An 18,335-nucleotide genomic window follows, 5' to 3' on the forward strand; every position below is an offset into this window, starting at 1 on the left:
ACCTCTGCCTTCCTTTTGGACTGGGTACAAATGATAATGCATTTTTTAACCTTTGTTATTGAATAACAATGACTGTAGGTAAATATTTTGCTGACAGAAGCATTTGGACAGTATCTCAGAGTGGGGAACATTTCACAGACATTAGCAGGCCAATGCTCAAGTCAGGTTGGGGAAGAGGACAGGGTTTAAAAAGAAAATGAAAAGTCAAGGACTTGTGAACAAAGCAAGAAATCTTGAAATCAGTTATTTCACTGGACATTATTTTGCAACATTAGTGCAACTAACTTTAAATTGCCATCATTCTTATGATGGGTTATCGCCTATTACTTTGACTTATAATTACAAAGGTTGGTGTGTCATCCTCCCCTCAGCTAGGCTGCACATTCTATCCCTGGAATATAACAAACACTCAATAAATAAAAGAAGAAAGAGCAGAGAAGAATACAAGACAAAGCAGATAATTAGAAATAACAGTGGCTCTTCAGTTGGACTGTCTATATACCAAATCACAGGATAAACCCCCAAACAATTCACATCATGGTGAACCTTTTCACTTGGGAGAGTCAGGGCCTATAAGCTTTTCAGGCAAATAGATTAAAGCACAAATTGAAGCTTTCCTAAAAGACAGGAAAACTTCTTGACTCAATTCCCTTTGCTCTTTGACATTTTTGTTTCAGTCAGAATCTTCAGTTGAAGGAACAGAAGACCCCACACAAGTTACCTTAATAAAAAGGGAGTCAGTAATGAGGACACACATCTGCCGAGAGGAAATTTGTCACAATGAGGCAGCCTTACGCCACCAGCTCCTTCATTATCCTGAGCCACACCTCTCTCTCTTTTTCACTCACCAAATCTTTCTCAGAAAATCCCTGCATCTAGTGGCACATCTCCTGCTCTCTCCATTCTGTATGGAAATGCTTCCTGATCTTTCACAGGCTAAAAGTTTTTGTCTATGACAAAGCTTCTGCATCCTTTTAATCTCTGCTCTTCATGACCTCAGTTTCTACCTGATCCGTAAGGAGCGCCCAAACTGTTGCTGAAATGACCTACCATCCTCAGCTCCTGCTGCTTCACTTCTGAGAGCGAATCTGATGGGCTCAGCTCATCTTTTCACAAGAGGCTTCATCTTCCTTTGCTGATGAAACTCCTTCAGGTCACATGCCCCTCCAGTGCAGTCATCCGGGACTGGAGGTTGACCAGCACCAACGACCAAAGTGCGTGTGCCTCAGAACAGTGTCTGTTGCAGAGGGTGTGTCTTTGGCAGATACGTGGCATCTTGTAGAGCATGTCTCAACATCGACTATATTTTGATTACATATATATGTATTTATATACATGTCTCATGGTCTCAGTTTTGAGTTCATGAGGAGGTGGTACATTTTTCTATTACCGGTAGTATTTAGCAGCATACTTGGCCTGCTTTCTTTGTCTGATGTGTTCTTGTATTCCTTTCCCCTTATTTCCTACCTTTTCTCTTTCTTCCCAATCTATCTCCATTCTTCCCTCTCTTCATTCTTTTCTTCCTCCCTTCCTTCTTTTTCTCCTTCCTAACACAGGTATGAACCTACTAAATGAAACACCGCTAGATATCATCATATCAAAACAGAAAAGAAATATTTAGTACCATCAAGATGCTTACACTCTAGTGGCGAAAAGATATCTAGAGTAAGATGTTATGTAAAAATAGTAGGCCTCTCTCCTGATATTTTTTCCTTCCCCTAATTCATATAGCTCACTAATTCCTTATTCCTTTATGGCTTTGGGGAATTTTCCAGGGCAGAACACTGAAGGAGCAGATGTCAGTGTTTCTTCTTGCCTTTTGTAAATGCAGAAACTCATTAAAGGGATGTTGTATGAGTTGCAGAGAGGAAATAAAGAGAGGGTGTTTCTCTGCAAAAACAAGAGAAAAGAGGAAGAAATTCTCTGACTGGGAGAAAGTGTGTGCTTGGGCCTAGGGGTTCTGACGAGTAGCAACTCTTCCCTTCCTTGGCTGCATGCCTGGGAGATGGTGATCCCAGAGCAAATGGTTCAATGCTTCGCCCACATGAGGCTCCCTGCTCCCCCACAGCACAGGAGTGATGGAGCTCTACCTGCAACAGTCACCGGGACATTAAGCAAGCAGGAGTAACCAGTGTCCAAACAACCTGTTTTACGTCTTTTGGGGGGGTGTCAGACCTTGGGACCCCTACACAGGAGTTGGCAGGGAGGATCTTCCATTGAGGAGTGAGATAGACCTTTACACTGGCTGGGTGAGAGGAGGCTTGGGTAAATTTAAAGGAAAGAAAAACTGAAATTTCTTTTAAGAATAACTCTGTGAAACCAATTACATATGCAAACATATGGCTGTGATACAGAAAGCTAATTTCTAATGGCAATAATTATGATACACCCCACAGACAAAGAGGTGATAGAGTCTAATTTAGGGAAATGTTTGCTTTTAACAAACATTAGCATGAACTTGTGTGCAGTGTCTGCACTTAAAGATAAAACTAAAACCACAGACTAGAAAAAATAAACGACAGGCCTGTACACTGTGGTGATACCACGATGCTTCATTATCATCACATCAGCCAGATGCCCGCTGACTCTGGCTGGCTGACTTTTTGAGCAGAAGGCAATGCTCAGTTCCTCACTGTTCTCCCAAGTATTTTGTGGTCCTGCAAACTCATTTAACCTCTTGAAATCAAATTCAGTTTCCTCTTTTGAGAAACAAAGGATCTTTTAGAAAAATGTGGGGGCGGACTGAACTTGTACATAGAAAATTACTAATAAACCATAAAGCCCTTATGAAAAGTTACAAAATACTTTTATTAGTATAAATAATTTAAGGTTGTATCAGTATTTCCTTTGACAAAGTATCTCAGTTCTTTTCTAAAATCTCAAATAAGGAAAAGACAACTTATTTGAACCCACCAAAAAGCATCTTTGCTTTGGTGTTATCTCATTTGCACTTATATTTATCAATAACTATAGGGGGCCAGTTTCTGTGTTTGGTATACAGTGATGATGATAGACAAGATTCTTGCCTCAAAGAGATTACCGTCTAGCAGGGGAGGCTAATATTATACAACTTTGCAAGACTGTGGGAAATGCCACCGAGGTCAAGAACAGAGTGTTTGAAGAGAAAATAAGAGGGGTGACCTATTTAAAAGTGAGCCCAGGATGCACTTTATGAGAAAGTGAGAGCTGAGCTGTGTCCTGCAGGGGCACAGGGGCCAGGGAATGAGAGAGTGAGAGCAAGCGAGTAGGTGCTTTCCAGGTAAAGGCAAAGCATGGGTAAAAATCTTAAGAGGCAAGAATGGCCTTAGTTCCCTAAGATAACATAGAAATAGTGTACACATTGTTCTTAAATGCCTTTTTTGTTGAGTCATTTTTATGAGCATATCATTTTAAGAACCTTCCCAGTGGTATTCAAAACACAGCTGCATTAAGACTTTCAAAAATAGCAAAGGACATGTGAAATCAAGGGAAGGGAAGGTACATATTCTATATGAATTAATTCCAAATTTTGTGCTTCCAGTATGTATGAAACTGATGGTTTGCATGGAAATTAGGCTGATTTTGGTAACTAACTTTCATCTCCCCTGTTAACATTTAATGTAATTTTATTGTCAGTAGACATCTAACTGTCGGCATTTATTTTCTCTCTCGTAAAAACCAGAACATCAATATTGCTTACAAGACCTATTTTCTACACTTGATTAGCTCCTATAGTTAATGGTTCATGTGTAGGACTGTAAGTTAGAATTTAGTGTCTTTATTGTCCCAGTGATCAAAATTTTATTAATTCTTACTACATTACAATGAATGATAGTAAACCCAAAATTTGCTTATCTATTGTTTGTGTTAGTATCTCTGATCCATTTAGACAGATGTCATGTCCAAAGCAGAATAGTCTAAAACACACACTTGTTATCAGTCAACACAAAGCCTCTTTCTACAGTGATTAGATGCAGCCAAGCAGAATTGGCTCTCCACTGTGTTAAATATCATGCCTTTTATTACCTTCATTAATGTATCTCACCATCACCATGGAATGCCATTCCACCCTCAGTCCAAACCTATTTGTGCAGCCTTCTGGCTGCAGCCTGACTAGGAGTTTCTTTTATAGATTCACTCAAAAATTTCTTTCCACTCAGTTTCAGTTGCTGAAATTATTGAAGCTATACTACAAAAGTCACCCTTAGAGTTTGTTATTGTTATTGAATAAATAAATCCATAAATGGGGAAAAGGGACAAATCTTCCTTAGAAGAGAATTCCAAAGATTATTTCAAAAAACAAAACAAAACAAAAGCTCCTGGAGCTTAATTCTCCTCCCCTTAAGTTGAGGCTAGACTTTATGCCCAACCTCTTAAGAAGACAGTATTGAAAGGGATACATAGTAACTTTATTGTGGGGAACAGAGAGACACCCCCTTAATGAAGTGATCAGTGTGCACATCACCAGCTGTAAGTCCTTACTGACATTAGGACCTCCTGATATGACAGGATGAGAAGGGTGCCTCACTGCTGGTGTCTTCCCCAAATCTGTGACCCTAGTCTAACTATGAGAAAAACCATGAGACAAAGCCCCATTTAGAGGCTTTCTACAAAATGAATGGTCTTCCAAAGACCAGTGTTACTCAAACTGACTAAGTCATGAAAAATAAAGAAAGACTGAGCAACTCACAGACCAGAGGAGACTCAGGTGACAGGACAACTAAGCATGAGGTAGCATCCTGGATGGGATCCTGGAACAGAAAAGGGGCATTTGTGGTAAAAATGGTGAAATCCAAATAAAGCCTAAGAGCTTAATTAATAGCAGTGTATCAGTGTTGGTTTCTTAGTTTTGACAAGTTTACCACAATTAAGTAAGATGTGAACATAGGAGAAAGTAGATAAAGTAGATGCAGAAACAGTGTTAATATCTTGGCAATTTTTTAATAAATCTTAAGTTATTCCAAAATCAAAAGGCTTTTAAAGGCAAACAAAAAAATGTTAATGTTATTTTACTCCTGACAATCAGATTCTTTATTATTGAAAGATTTTCTAAGACTATTTTAATAAGAGCCAACATGTTTTAAATGCTTACATTGTGCCAGACACTGCTAAGTCTTTATAATCTACTGCTTAATGCTCACAATATACATACAAGGAAAATGCTAAGATTGTCTCCATTTAACGGATGAGACAATACCAGGTCCCACAGCTAATACATGCCACAAAGCTTTCACAGGCCTTAGAACCATCAGAGAAAGAGACCAAAATTAGTATTAAGGATCTATAGTATTTAATCCATTGAGAACTGACAAATTTTTATAAGACAGGATATTTGACTACCAAAAGCAATATAGTTTCTAAATTACTGTTGTGTGTGTGTGTGTGTGTTGTACATGTGTTCACGTGAATGCTGTAAAAATCAAAGTGTACTGTGCCTGTGATTTTTGCCAGTTGTTTCCATCAGACACTTGATTTGTGAAGGCAGAGACATTGGCTACTGTGTGTTATCACCAGTGAGTAATAATCTATACCTAGACCGCAGTCCAGGGGCTGTTCTCTACACAGAGGGGGCCTCATTGAATGCCAGTGCCTGGCTCTATGAATGTACTGCTCCAGGAAGGTTGATCCAAATCAATCACTCCTGATGTTGAAAATTTACATTTGAAAAAGGCTGTTGCCAAGTACCACGGACACAATTACCAAAAGAGGGAAAAAAGCAGTGAAATGTCTGTTGTGATGGTGGTTTATTTCATTTATTATTTTATTTTTGCTACATGAATCTAAATTGTCCATTTAAACATTTTCATCCTGAACTGATTCAATTAATTAATTACATTATGTTTGTATATGAACCTCTGGAGAGGAAACAAAGTAAAATTGGAAGCACAAGGAAGAGAGAGAGAAGACAAGGAGGAGTAATGGGAGGATAAAGTGGATGAAATTATATTCACACCTGATATGTTCCAACCCCAGGATCCCTCTGGTTCACATCTTTTGTAAACCACCACAACCACTGAATGTGGCCAATGAGTGTTTTGCTGGATTTGGTATAAATATAAAAAGACTCTTCAAATATGACCCTGCTGTTTGCCTCACCAACCTGTAGTAGCTGTTTACATAACATACAAAGTAGAAAATTCATCTGCTTCTGCTTATTTCCAGTAACCAAATTAGCAAAATTAAAAGTTAATGACGGACACTGCAAAGGAGTATGGTGTGTTTAATAAAACACTTTCCCCAGGAATGGAAAGAAGGCCCTGCATGTGGCATGCCTCAGCTTATCACTAATTCAGAATCTCCCTTCAGCCTCAGACTTTTGTCTTTCTTCCTCCTAGTAGCCGCACTTCCAAGCGTGATGACTTGCTTTGTAGTCTTGCTCGGGGAGGGAGCTCACAGGAAACAGCGTACAGAGAGTTCATTAGGGATATTTCAGAGTCACTCAGATCCCAGGGTCTCTGTCTCATCTTCACAAATCACACTGTGCCTGGAGAGGCTGTCTTTATTTTGTTACTTATCCTTGTACTGCCAGAAGTCTACAAAGACCTGGACTCCTGCATGTTTCCATTCAGCGCCATGGAATGTGAGCACCATTCAGAGTGTCCTGTGCTGGTATGCATTCACTGATTGCAAATCAGCTTATTGTATTTTAAAAATTCCACATTTCCTTGAAAATGTGTAGCATTTGAAGATGAAAATCTTATTCTAACAGAAGCACATTACAAAAAAGACAAAATAAAAAAGAGAAATGAGAGAGAGAAAGCAGGAGGGGAAAGAGAACAAAGGAAATGGGCAGCCGACAGAGAATGATCAGATAGGATTATGCTTTCAAATCCAGACAGCTGACCTACGAAAATCAAGTTTTAAGATTTTAATTTACTTCTACATATGATTTCATTTCAGAGACCTGTCCTCAAAGTCAATCAGCATTGCTAACATATTGGTTTCTTTCCAGCCTTGAGAAGTCAAACTGAGCCAACATTATTAGCACTCTGCGAAATCAAAAGAGCCGAGACCATTTGCCACCAAATGGTCGCGTTCTCTAGGCTTTCTGGAGGTGGTCCCTTGATACAGCACAATCTCCTAATTATGGGTCTACTTTGAACACATTGCTTTATTCCTAGAAAGCCAATGGCCATTAATAATATTGCTGAAATCCATGGTTACAGGTGGGCATTTGCGATTTTGACATGAGCTGTCTTTTCAAAGAGATCATGCTCAATATTATTTAATAGGAGCTGTACATTCTTATGGACCCATAGAGGAATTCATCTCATTTCCTGCTGATGAAATGGAACTTCTGAAGCTCCAAAGAATGCCTTGTATGAAAAATGGGCTGAATCCTTCTCAGAAACCTCAGGTTCTTTTTGCCCAGATGCAATATGTATTTCAGTGCATCTATATTACATCTAATTCTCAATAGGCCCAAGCTGATCTTTAAGGCAAGGAGGCTGGCCTAGTAATATAGAAACTAGCTAAATATTCTTTCCTTCATAGATAAGATAACTTTTCTACTATGTAAGCAGTCCTTTCATGCTGCTTTTTTTTTTTAATCTTTGTAGCTGGTGACTCTACATCCATGTCTTCAGTTAGCTTAAGAATGCACATGAGACTACTTTGTACCCAGAAGTAGAACCATGTGTGACTTTTGTCAATGTTATAGACTCCAAAAAGCATTTATTCAAAGTAGCAGTACTGTGTTCAACTAAGGTCCAGGGATTTTCCTTTCTCCCAGACCACTGCAGCAGTAGGAAAGATTTTTTTCATTGCACAAGACATGGCTGGATTGCATCAGGTCAGCCAGTACTCACTGAGTGCCTAGAAGGGCTCCACTGCACACCTCCGGGGAGTGACATTCACACGATGTGAACGATGCCCTAGGAGTCTACGGTGTTGTAGTACTGTGATTACTGTGTGCAAAGAATTGGAATAGGTGCTACAGAAATAAATAAGACACAGCCCTTGATTTCAAGTTGTTTAGACTCTAAATTGGAAGATATGCCACATGGACATATAAACTAAAACAATAATTGAAAAGCTAAGTTACAATATATGAGAATATAAAATGTGTCACCAGACATGGTGGGGGGGGCGGTTCTTTGCCAAATGTTTGTATAAACAACGGGTGTCGTAAGTTCAGGTGAATAGCATGAGCTCAAATTAAATATTGTACCTTGGAGGACTGTGAGAGCAGTGCGCACTTCTGAAGCAAGGTAACTGTTTCCTACATGAGCAAAAACCACACCTTGGCCACCTGGGCATGCCAGCGAAGCACACTGGTGTCACGCTGCAGTTTTAATAAGATGATCCATTTTCCTTTCAGCTATGCAGCTTTTTCTCTAATATTTTTATACTTTTCCTTTTTACTCACTTGTACTTTGAACGCCTGATCATAGACTCTGAGCTTTAGTATTCTGCGTTTCCAATTCTATTAGTTTTCTTTGCAGCCAAATGTGCTTACATTCTTGTTCACCCTGTATTAATAAAAAGGATGTTTGCACAGCAGGGAAGCATATTCTCATTTATCTTTGACCAGAAATGTGAAGAATGGAATGGCCTGATGGCCATTATCTTAACCCTATGTGACCGCAAGCATTTTGAAGTAGTAGAGAAGACAGTTGGACCGTGAAACCCATTTTAAAGTTTGCTTCTCTCAGCTAAAGGCTGCACATTAAGTCCCTAGTCACATTTCCTATGTAAGTTTTTTTCTGTTTTGCAATAAATAAATATAAGACTTTCTTGAATTCAACAAAAAAGAGTCACCTAACTTGAAAGACCGAAGAACTCATGAGTTCAGGCTTCTCAGTGGGAGTAACTTGGTATAACAGTCTGAAACTCCTCCCACCCTATTAAAAAGAAACATTGAAGGTCATGATAGTGTTCCTCTGTTGTGATGTCCTGGGCATCCTGTGGAAGGAAGTCAAAGCCATGGAAATCTGTTTCTATTATATCAAGAGTGAGAGGGTTTTCATATTCATTTTGCTGCAAGTAGGATTTAAACATAAATGAAAGAGGAGGAAAGCACTGGTTTACCCCTCAAAGGGACTATAACAATTTTAAGGTTTTACTCTGATAGGAAACCCTTTGAGAGTGGTGCAAGAAGCAATCACACACACACACACACACTGAAGACTAGTAAACATTTCTTAGCAAACTAATCAACAAAGCGTAATGGCAAAGAATCTCTAAGTCAATGCTCTCGTGATGACTATCTCCTCACTGAGGGAAGAACTTTCCAGTGTTTTGCATAAGTGCATAAGTGCATGCATTTTCGTAAGTGGCAAGGATCAGATTCTCTCTGCCTCATTCCTCCTAAATTAATGGATTGAACACAAATTAATGTAACAATGTATGTTTCTTAGATATCTGCTATGTAGCTAACAGGGAAGGAGAAGGAGAGACAACCCTTGTTCACTGTCTACTATCCTTAAGAGACAATAAGGCAATTCTTAAAAAGTCTACATTGACCCCTGATGATGAAATGCTGAATGAGGGAAAAGCAGAAGCTGCGGGAACCGGGAAGCTCTTTGGCGATGCCCAGGTGGAGTGGGAAAGAGCTGAAAGTGGCCACAACATTTGAAGTCTGTTTTCATGGAGGAAATAGAGCTTGTGCAGAGGTCTGAAGGGTGGGCCAATGAAGGATGGTACTAGAGAGGTACAGTCGAGGACTTGAGTCAAAGTGCTGGAACAGCTGTCTCTCTGGATTACTTCCTGTCAGAAATACTGCTGAAACACCAAATTCTCATCAAATTCCTCCTTGGCTTTTGGAGGGGGTCCACCGTGCAACAAGGAGTGGTGGAGACTGGTCTCACAGATCCCACAGGGATCTTGACTCCCCTCTCCTTCCACTCAGGGGACCCTCGGCTCCTTTCTTCCAACTGGGTTGGTGGATGTCGCTCTGGCAGGGGGGCTACGCACTCCCCCAGACCCTGAATGTTAATGCCAGTGTAGCCATTCCATAGTTCTCTGCTCTGAAGACAAACCTTTGCGCTGAAGAACTGCTGTGATCCAGGGAGGTATAAACCATGGAAGTTCTGAATCAGGACAAGGAATTGGAGTTAGCCTGGGAGAAGTGACTCGCAGAATGAAAAGGGTAAAAGGAAAGGAAGTATCAAAACTGATCATGATTTAGTTGGGTGTGGCGTCCCAGAATTCTCTCCCCCTTACCAGCCCCCCACAGAGGTCCCTGCTACTCTTCGGTAGAGTTTTATGGAAAACTACTAACTCCGGCTTAGCGTCCAGTCCGTGGTGCATACCCTTGCTGCTCTGAGTTGTCCAAGCTGTGGTCAGGACAGACAGTTTGAAGGCCTGTTGCCTAAGCAGTTAGTAGTAAGCAGTAACCTACTCGGCAGCCCCAGGCTCAAACAGCCAGCCACATGCCAGGGCTCCTGGGATATGAGCTGTTTCAAGGTATCTGATGTAAGAATAAAAGAATGTTATGAAAGAGTTGAACCCTTTCCACACCCAGATATTAGGGGTATAAACAAAACAAAAACATCTATGGCCTGAATGGCTATCCCAGGCCCAAGACAAACACCACACTCTGGTGGTTCAAAGGCTATCTTTCTGTATCCCTTTTAGGTATTAGGGCTTTGAGCCACAGAGAAGCATATCAGATGCAGTTCCCAGTAGATTTCTGGAATCTTCTTGCCCACTGTTCCCCTCCCTCCACAGCCGGACATTTGGATGATGTCTTGGAACAGCGAGCTTGGCACTGAAACATCTATGGTGTTCTTTTTGACGTGCACCCAGGGTGGAGGTCTCCGGGCCAGCTAAGAGCCATTTCTCACACTTCCTCATTGTTTCTCAGTCTCCCTCCCATGAGGGGGGACATTTATTACCGATTAAGAGGGCAGAATCTTTGAACTGTGCCTCTCACCCGCAGTGAAAGGTGTGCTCTGAGCCCTGGCGCCCGGACGCGTCCACAGGAATATGAGCTTCCTCTTTCCCGCCTTCTGTGAAAAATGTGGCAGGTCCACAGATGACACATAAGAAACAAACAAAATCGGCCAGTTGCTGCCAGGATCTTAAATGCCACCAAGCAAACACATGGTCCTCCTCCCAAAGGTGAGAGGGACGAGCGGAGGTCATTCAGCCACCCTGGAGTTGCTAGTCCTAGAAGGTCGGGTAGCAGACCCGTGCACGCTGCTGCTTAACTGGGTGCTCTGAGGAGAACATCATAATGTGAATTTTTTTAGAAATGTTCTGATTTGATTAAAAATAAAATTTCAAATGCATTTTATTTCATTTAAAATAGTGTATTTTCCTTTATTTCACTGTATTAAAAATTTGAATTTTTATTAAAGGTTTTTACAAAAATATGAACTTTATTTTATTAAAAAATGTCATCTAGTTTATTAGTCTAGTTAATTACCTAGAAAAATAGTTGCTGAACAGTTGTTTGGCTGATGGTGGGATGATTCAGGCGCTCAGAATGCGGTCAGGTCGTGGCAACGGCTAGGCAGTGGCAAGCCTCTCCTGCACCTGCTGCCTGCCCGGTGCGGCTCCCCCTGGTTTATGAGGTGGGCAGTACAGGGCCTCTCTCTTCCCCACAGGAACGCCTACGGGAACCGGTTGGCTACTCAGCTTACTTGAGCTGAGTGCTCTGTGTCCTGGCATGTTGTGCTGGGCACACAGTTTGGAAATGGAATGAGGAAACAGAGGACAGCTTAGCTTTGGCACCCGGGCCATGGTGCTGGCTCCTGTAATGCCTTCCCGCCCGCCTGCCTGCCAGGAGCGCTCTGCCCAGCCCTGGGCTCCTGACCTGACAGACAAGGAGAGGAGCCTGTCCAGCTTCTGGGAGTGCAGCCAGCCTGCGGAGCAGCACAATGCAAGGCCATTTGTGCCCCACTTACTGGTCCTAAGGATGCTGGAGGGAGAAGCTGGTCCCCAGCTGTGTGCAGGCTGAATCCGTTTTCAAGAGGGGCTGATGCATGTCAGTGAATGGTGTGTGTTCACACACTTCCAAGTAAGAGAAAAATCTTACTGGAAAGATACAAATAATGATGCAGAAAAAAACTTGAAAGTCTTACTTGTGCCTAGACTACTTACATGTGAAACATCTCAGAGCTGCTAGAATCTGAGTGTCTTTTAGGCCAAGCTCATGGCGATGTTCCCTGAAGTTTAGGATTGGATGATGGCAATTGTGCTCTGATTTCCTGATTTACTCTAGTATAAAAAAAAAAAACCATACTTGCTTGAATTCGGGTTAGTAATAAGTAGATATGATGTTAAAAAATTAAGATATATCTAAACAAAAGAATGCTATGAAAATGTTCATGAACCCTCAAAAAATTACCTTCAGAGGGACCCCCTGAACTCAGTTGAATGTGTCAGGAGGTGGTCAGATGTCATGGTTGGAAGGACGCCCTTTGGAATGGCCACCACACACATTTAATGCATTCATGTACACATTGCTCATTACCTCTGTCACTTAGGGCACAGATTTAACTGACCTTGTGCAAATCACAGCTGCCTCCACATATGGCCAGAGGAACATGGAGGTGATAACCCTAAGGAAAACAGGAACTCCTATAATGACCTCTAATTACAGACATCAAACAAACTGAAACAAATTCCTTCTCTCTCATTTATTGGGATTCCTGGGGCTTAAAAGGTTCACAAAGCACTTTCTTCCCCAAATGTAACCAATATGCTAGTAAATGGACATCACTCACACTGATACACAGTGTTTTTAAGTGTGTGCCAATCAAATTATACAGTAAAATACTAACAATGCTGTAATAGTTAACTATCATTTTATGATCAGAGGTACAAAATACAGCACAGTCCTGAGGTCACAGCTTGAAGCTGGAAGGTGTTGGGGCCACCTCAGAAGTTCGTCCCTGGCCTGGTGTCCACTGCTTCCCATGGGCCTGTGCTGCTGATACAGGAGGCCACGTGTAGCCCCTCAGTTCCTCACACCTGGTGAGGGGTGTGCTAGGCCAAAGCAGCATACCCAACCTGATCTACTGGGAGCAAACCAATCCCACACCCCACACCCCATCCCTCCCTCTCAGGGTCTCTGAGTGGGAGTCAGGGCACACTGACAGGGTCTACGACTCAAGATTCTAGTGTCCAACTCCAGGGCTTCCTAGAATGTTTTTTTCTTTTCTGACTGGAATGAACATTCTGTGGAAGTCATTGCTACTTCCCCTCACCCTAGATAGAGGGTGCTGACTCTCAAGCATGGATTCCTAACTCAGGGAAGAAGATGGCAGCGGGATCCTGCTTTGTGGTAAATCTGGCACTGCACTGCATGAGGTAAATTACCCGTAGATGCCTTAGACCTACACAGACTACCCAGTGTTTTAAATGTGAGTTAGTTGTCAATGTTAAAAAAAAAAATAGTGAAAGAATGTGCTATAAAAATCAATTAATTTCTGGCTTCCCTTAAAATTATTGACTATTTGGCACCATAGGGCCTGCCTTCCTACATGCAGCCAGTCAGTTGAGGTTGATTTGACTCACAAGGAGTGAATCGTCTAGATCATCATGCGTCTGCTGCTCCCGTGGAAGTCTGATGCTAAGGCTGAGTGACTGGAGCTTTGTAGCACCTAAACCTGAGTCACCTTCCTCCATTTACATTATCTGCCTGACTTCCATGTAAATTTGAACTTACGATTCCTGCTTTATATCATGCAGCCCCTGTCCATACCCCTTGCCACTTCTCCAGCTGCCCATGATAGCTGGCCTAGTGTATCTGCTCCACAGAACAACTCCCAGTTTGACTGCCAGAAGGGGCACCATCTGTGGATTACTCTGGTCGCCTGTGTCTTACTTTCTTAAAACATCCATGGGGAACTTCTGAGAAGTGGTGGACAAGGTGTTACTTCATGAAGAATCTAGATGTGGGGTATCTGGTAGATTTGGCAACATCTTCAGATCAATGTCTATGAATCCCAAGAAAATGATCAAGTGTGTGCAAATTAAGACTCTTGAGCATAAGCAGAGGCTCCGTAATTCCTCCAGGTAAAAAAGCACTGCCCAAAGTTACCTAACTAACTTAGAGAATGTGCAGTGGAGTTACTCTGGCAAGTGTAGTTTCTGAGATAGAGTAGGAGAGAAGGGCATGGAGAGCAGGACTGATTCCTTTAATAAGCAGGAAGTACATGAGAGCCCAGAGTGGGGAGAGGCCAGCCCTGAGGAAGTGCAATTCCTAGAGGTGGCATTTCGGCCCCGTCTTGAAGGGTAGGCAGGATCTGAACAGGTACAAAGTGAAAGGAGGAGTTTTCCTTATCAGTAGAAGTAACAATCTGAGAAAAGCACAGAAAGGGGAAAATGTGGTATGGGGAGCAAAATTTGTCACCCCAAAATATGTCTCTTTTCCATGTGGATTATTTTAGGCTTATTATTTTTAAGAAATTTTCCTTTTCTGCCTCCCCTTAAGTGCCTAAAATTATTTAGATAAAGAACCTGTTCCAGGAAGGGTGCTATCACCATAGATAACTACAGGATGATAGGAACTAGGTGTGGTAGACAGGGAGGAGCCTAGCAAGGCCTGTTTGATCAAAGTCCTCTCTGTGTCCCACTGTTTCTGGATGGCCCAGCAAACGTTTACTCTTTCCAGTCTTCCTGTGAAATGCCTGCCTTCCCTTTGAAGCCGCAGACCCCTACCTCCTTCTCCCTAGTTCAAGATGACATACATACCACATTTGGCCTGACTGTCTTTGCAGTCTCTCATGTTCATGTGGATTTCCCATATGTAAGCAATTAAATTTGGTTTTCTCCTGTTAATCTGTCTCACATCAGTTCAATTCTTAGACCAGCCAAAGAAACCTTGATGGGTAGAGAAAATTTTCCGCCCCAACTGCTGGCAGTACACAAGCAAGAGAACAGCTCTGTTTGCCTGGAGTATAACTATGAGAACTTAAGAATCTTCAACTATTTAAAGTTGAAGATTACTAGGTCTACCTCCAGAAACCTGTCTTCTAACCATCACTACAAACCTTTTGCACAGGGCCCATAGTCCTTCCTTTGAGAAGCACCCGCATTGTGTGCATAGAGGGTAGATGTGGGAGAAGTGGCAGGGTCTAGACTATAGATAACCGTGACTTTAGACCATGGAATCTATCATTATTCTGTGGTCAACAAAGAGCTACTTTTCCTGGAAGTTTAATATTTGGTATTGAAATAATGGAGAGGGATATATTAAAGTAAACACCCAAGTGTAGATCCTAGCAGGCACCATTAACAGAAGAATGGAGCATGAGAGGGAGAGATTGAGAATGGCCCTTGGTTCAGTTTTTGCCTTTCGGTTTGGTTAGCATCTGCTTCCCTTTGATTGCCTCTAACACCATGTGCAGGGGAGAAGTAGATACTCAGGGGTGCTGGTCCGGATCCCTCTGGTATTTCACTAGGCACACAAACTTCCCAGGACTCAGTTCTTCATCTGTGAAATGGAGATGACATTGATCTGTTGAGGATCCAAATTGGATAAAGTAACTGAAAGACCTTTAGAGAGCTACACATATATAAGAAATTATTTTCCCTGGGAGAGGAGTCCATTTTTAAAGTTCTTAGTATGGTTCAACGAGTGCTGGCACGCTTGTGCCATGGCTTGCATGTGTTTGCAGATTATGCAGTGATGGTCATTATCAAACACTAAGAGGACGTACATAAACTGGGCACAATCTTGTGTGTCTAGAGTACTTATACTTTTAAAATTACTGTACTATATGTAGGAAATACAGCTATGTTTCAACAGTGGTTTGCTCTAGTGGTGAGATTATATGTAAATTTCTTTTTTTCTTGATCTTTCTCCCCTATATTTTCAAAATTCTTTTTATGAGCATTTATTTGCTTTTGGAATCAGAAAAAAGAAACTATTTTTTCTCCAGCCCCAGAAACTTAGCCCTAAAAATCAGTGAAATGCTCTTATGACCTTTCTTTAAGGACCCCATCCTACTATCATTTTGATTTTCCTGCTTGAACACAGAGCCATTTTCCTGTGTGTGTGTGTGTGAGAGAGAGAGAGAGATGTGTGTGTAGGTGAGTGTGTCCAGTTTAGATACAGTTCTCAGGAAAAGGAAAATGCCGAAATGCATGTCTTCGTTTGTGAGAACTAAGTCAATATATCTCAATTAGAACCAGGAATTCTTCCAATATTTACATTGGATTTGCTTCCAAATGTTTCCCTTTTTAATGGTTTGCAAATAAATTGGGAGGGACACAGCACTGGAGCATAACAAACACAGAGGATGCTAACATCTGGAGAAGAAAAAGAAGGGAATTTGTAGGAACAAGCCAATTTAGTTCCAAAAGGGGGCATATTGCTCCTTCGAATTTCTCTGGTTTTTGGCGGGGGAGAAGTGAAAAAGCAGGGGTACATGAGAAGAGATTTAAGGCATGGATTGTGTTGCACTCTGGGCTTCCAAGAGACAAGAACCGTTGTCTCCAGGATGTTTAACAAGCTGCTCACAGCTTGAAGCCAGAGCAAGATCAAAATGCATTCAAGGCTAAGACTTACTAATGTCAGTATGGCTGAATTCTAAAGCCTGGAAATTAGCAGGATGAGAAGAAAGTTGCCGGTGAGTTCATTATGTGAGTTACTGGAATCATTAGAATGAAGGACAGAGACCAACTGGGCCATAAAGTGCAGCTGGTGAATCTTTCACATGTCCTTACAGTGGGAATGATGCCCACCCAAACTGGATTCCAGCTTGCTGGTTATTTATTCAGAAAATTAATTCAAACCAATGTTATAAGAGACAAAATAATCCCCTCATGTTTAGTCCTACGTCTTTTTTGTTCAGAAGAATAAGGTAGGGAAGCCAGGGTTGGATAGCAATGAGAACATGTAGCGATACAGACTGATAATAGCAGTCGATATTCTGTTAATAAGTTTTCAGTGTAAATTGCAGAAGTGAATTTTCAGACAACTACTAAGAGAAAAAGTGTATAAGATAACCTAAAATAAAGGTGGAAGCCTAGTGTCCTGTCAAGCTTGCATGCCAACTCCAGAATCTTTCACTTAAATTTATGTCAAGAAAGCAAATGAACATATGTATGGATATAGTCTAAAAGTGATATGATATATTTGTATGTTTTTTTAAATTAGCCACCAGGTTTCTTCTGGTCTTCATAAGAATGCTTTCACAAGAATCAAAGCATTTAATTTTATTTCCAAGGCTATTTCTTTTCCTAGTAAAGAAAAGACAAGAACCCAGCCGTCTAAAACATCTGTCAACTGAAATGTTTGATGATTGAGGTCTAAATTTTGGTATTTGTATTTTGGCGCTTATTTTTGCTTTTGCTTTTATTTTTGGAAGTGGAAGATATGGTTGGTTGATTCAAATTGATAACTATTTTAGTTTTCCACTTCACCTTACTGTCAGGCTAATACAATTATTTCCCTAGCAGCCTCTTTAGTGATTATCCCTATCTATCAGGGGAATGAACCTCTGTTTTTCGCTGGCTTGGTTATCTTTCTGTTTGAATTACCACTTGATATTACCACTTAAAAATACTTAGTTTCTACTGATGCCATTCCCATAATATTTTATTTATCAAAACATTACATTGTTCTCCTTACCTGCACCAGCACAAAATTCTTTCACCAAATACTAGCACTCAAGAATACTGAATAAAAATACAATAGAGACAGAGTTGAATGTTATGATTTTTCTTATTAGGTCTACACTGAATAGTTTTGGGTTTTACAAGTATATATTCATGGCTGGCTCAGCCAGTAAAAACTATATAGGTCTCTACTTTAAAAGTGTAATACCATGCCAAGCTGTAAACATTCAAATAAAAATCTTTTGAAATGCTCATTGTTCTCTAAGAATTTATGAACTCTCATCCTTAGAAGAACTCTGTTCATACTGTTTCTAATTTCATCTAACCAACAAAGCTAACTGGTGCCAATGATAAGGAAACTGCCTCCTCATGAGGGGCTGAGGCCAGCATCGGTCCCCAAGACCATCCAAAAGGCAAAGTGCAATGTTGTTTCTCTTTTCTTTTTCTTCCTGTTGATTAGGTTGCAAAGTGGAGGGTGTGAAGAGGGATCATCTTGAAAGAAAGACAAAAATGCAGCATCAATCCAATAATAAAGTACCAGAAAGTTATTTTTCACTGATATTTTTGAAACCACATCAGACCTTCAGAACACAAAGGAAAGAGAAAAAGCCCACAGGAATACACTCATTTGGAAATCATCCATTCCACCCCCCATTCCCCTTTTTCAAAAACTTTTCTTTCTAAAGGAAATAACCAAGAGATACTAAAAACTGAATATGAAACAATGACAACAATACACTGCTCACTTCATAACTGATAAATGATCACTGGAATGACCCGCAGGGGTTTTTCCTCTGTGATGCGGCAAGTTTTATCCCTTGTGAATCACTTGTCCCTTA

The sequence above is a fragment of the Manis javanica genome, chromosome 7, assembly GCF_040802235.1.
Source record: "Manis javanica isolate MJ-LG chromosome 7, MJ_LKY, whole genome shotgun sequence".
NCBI classification, from domain to species: Eukaryota; Metazoa; Chordata; class Mammalia; order Pholidota; family Manidae; genus Manis; species Manis javanica.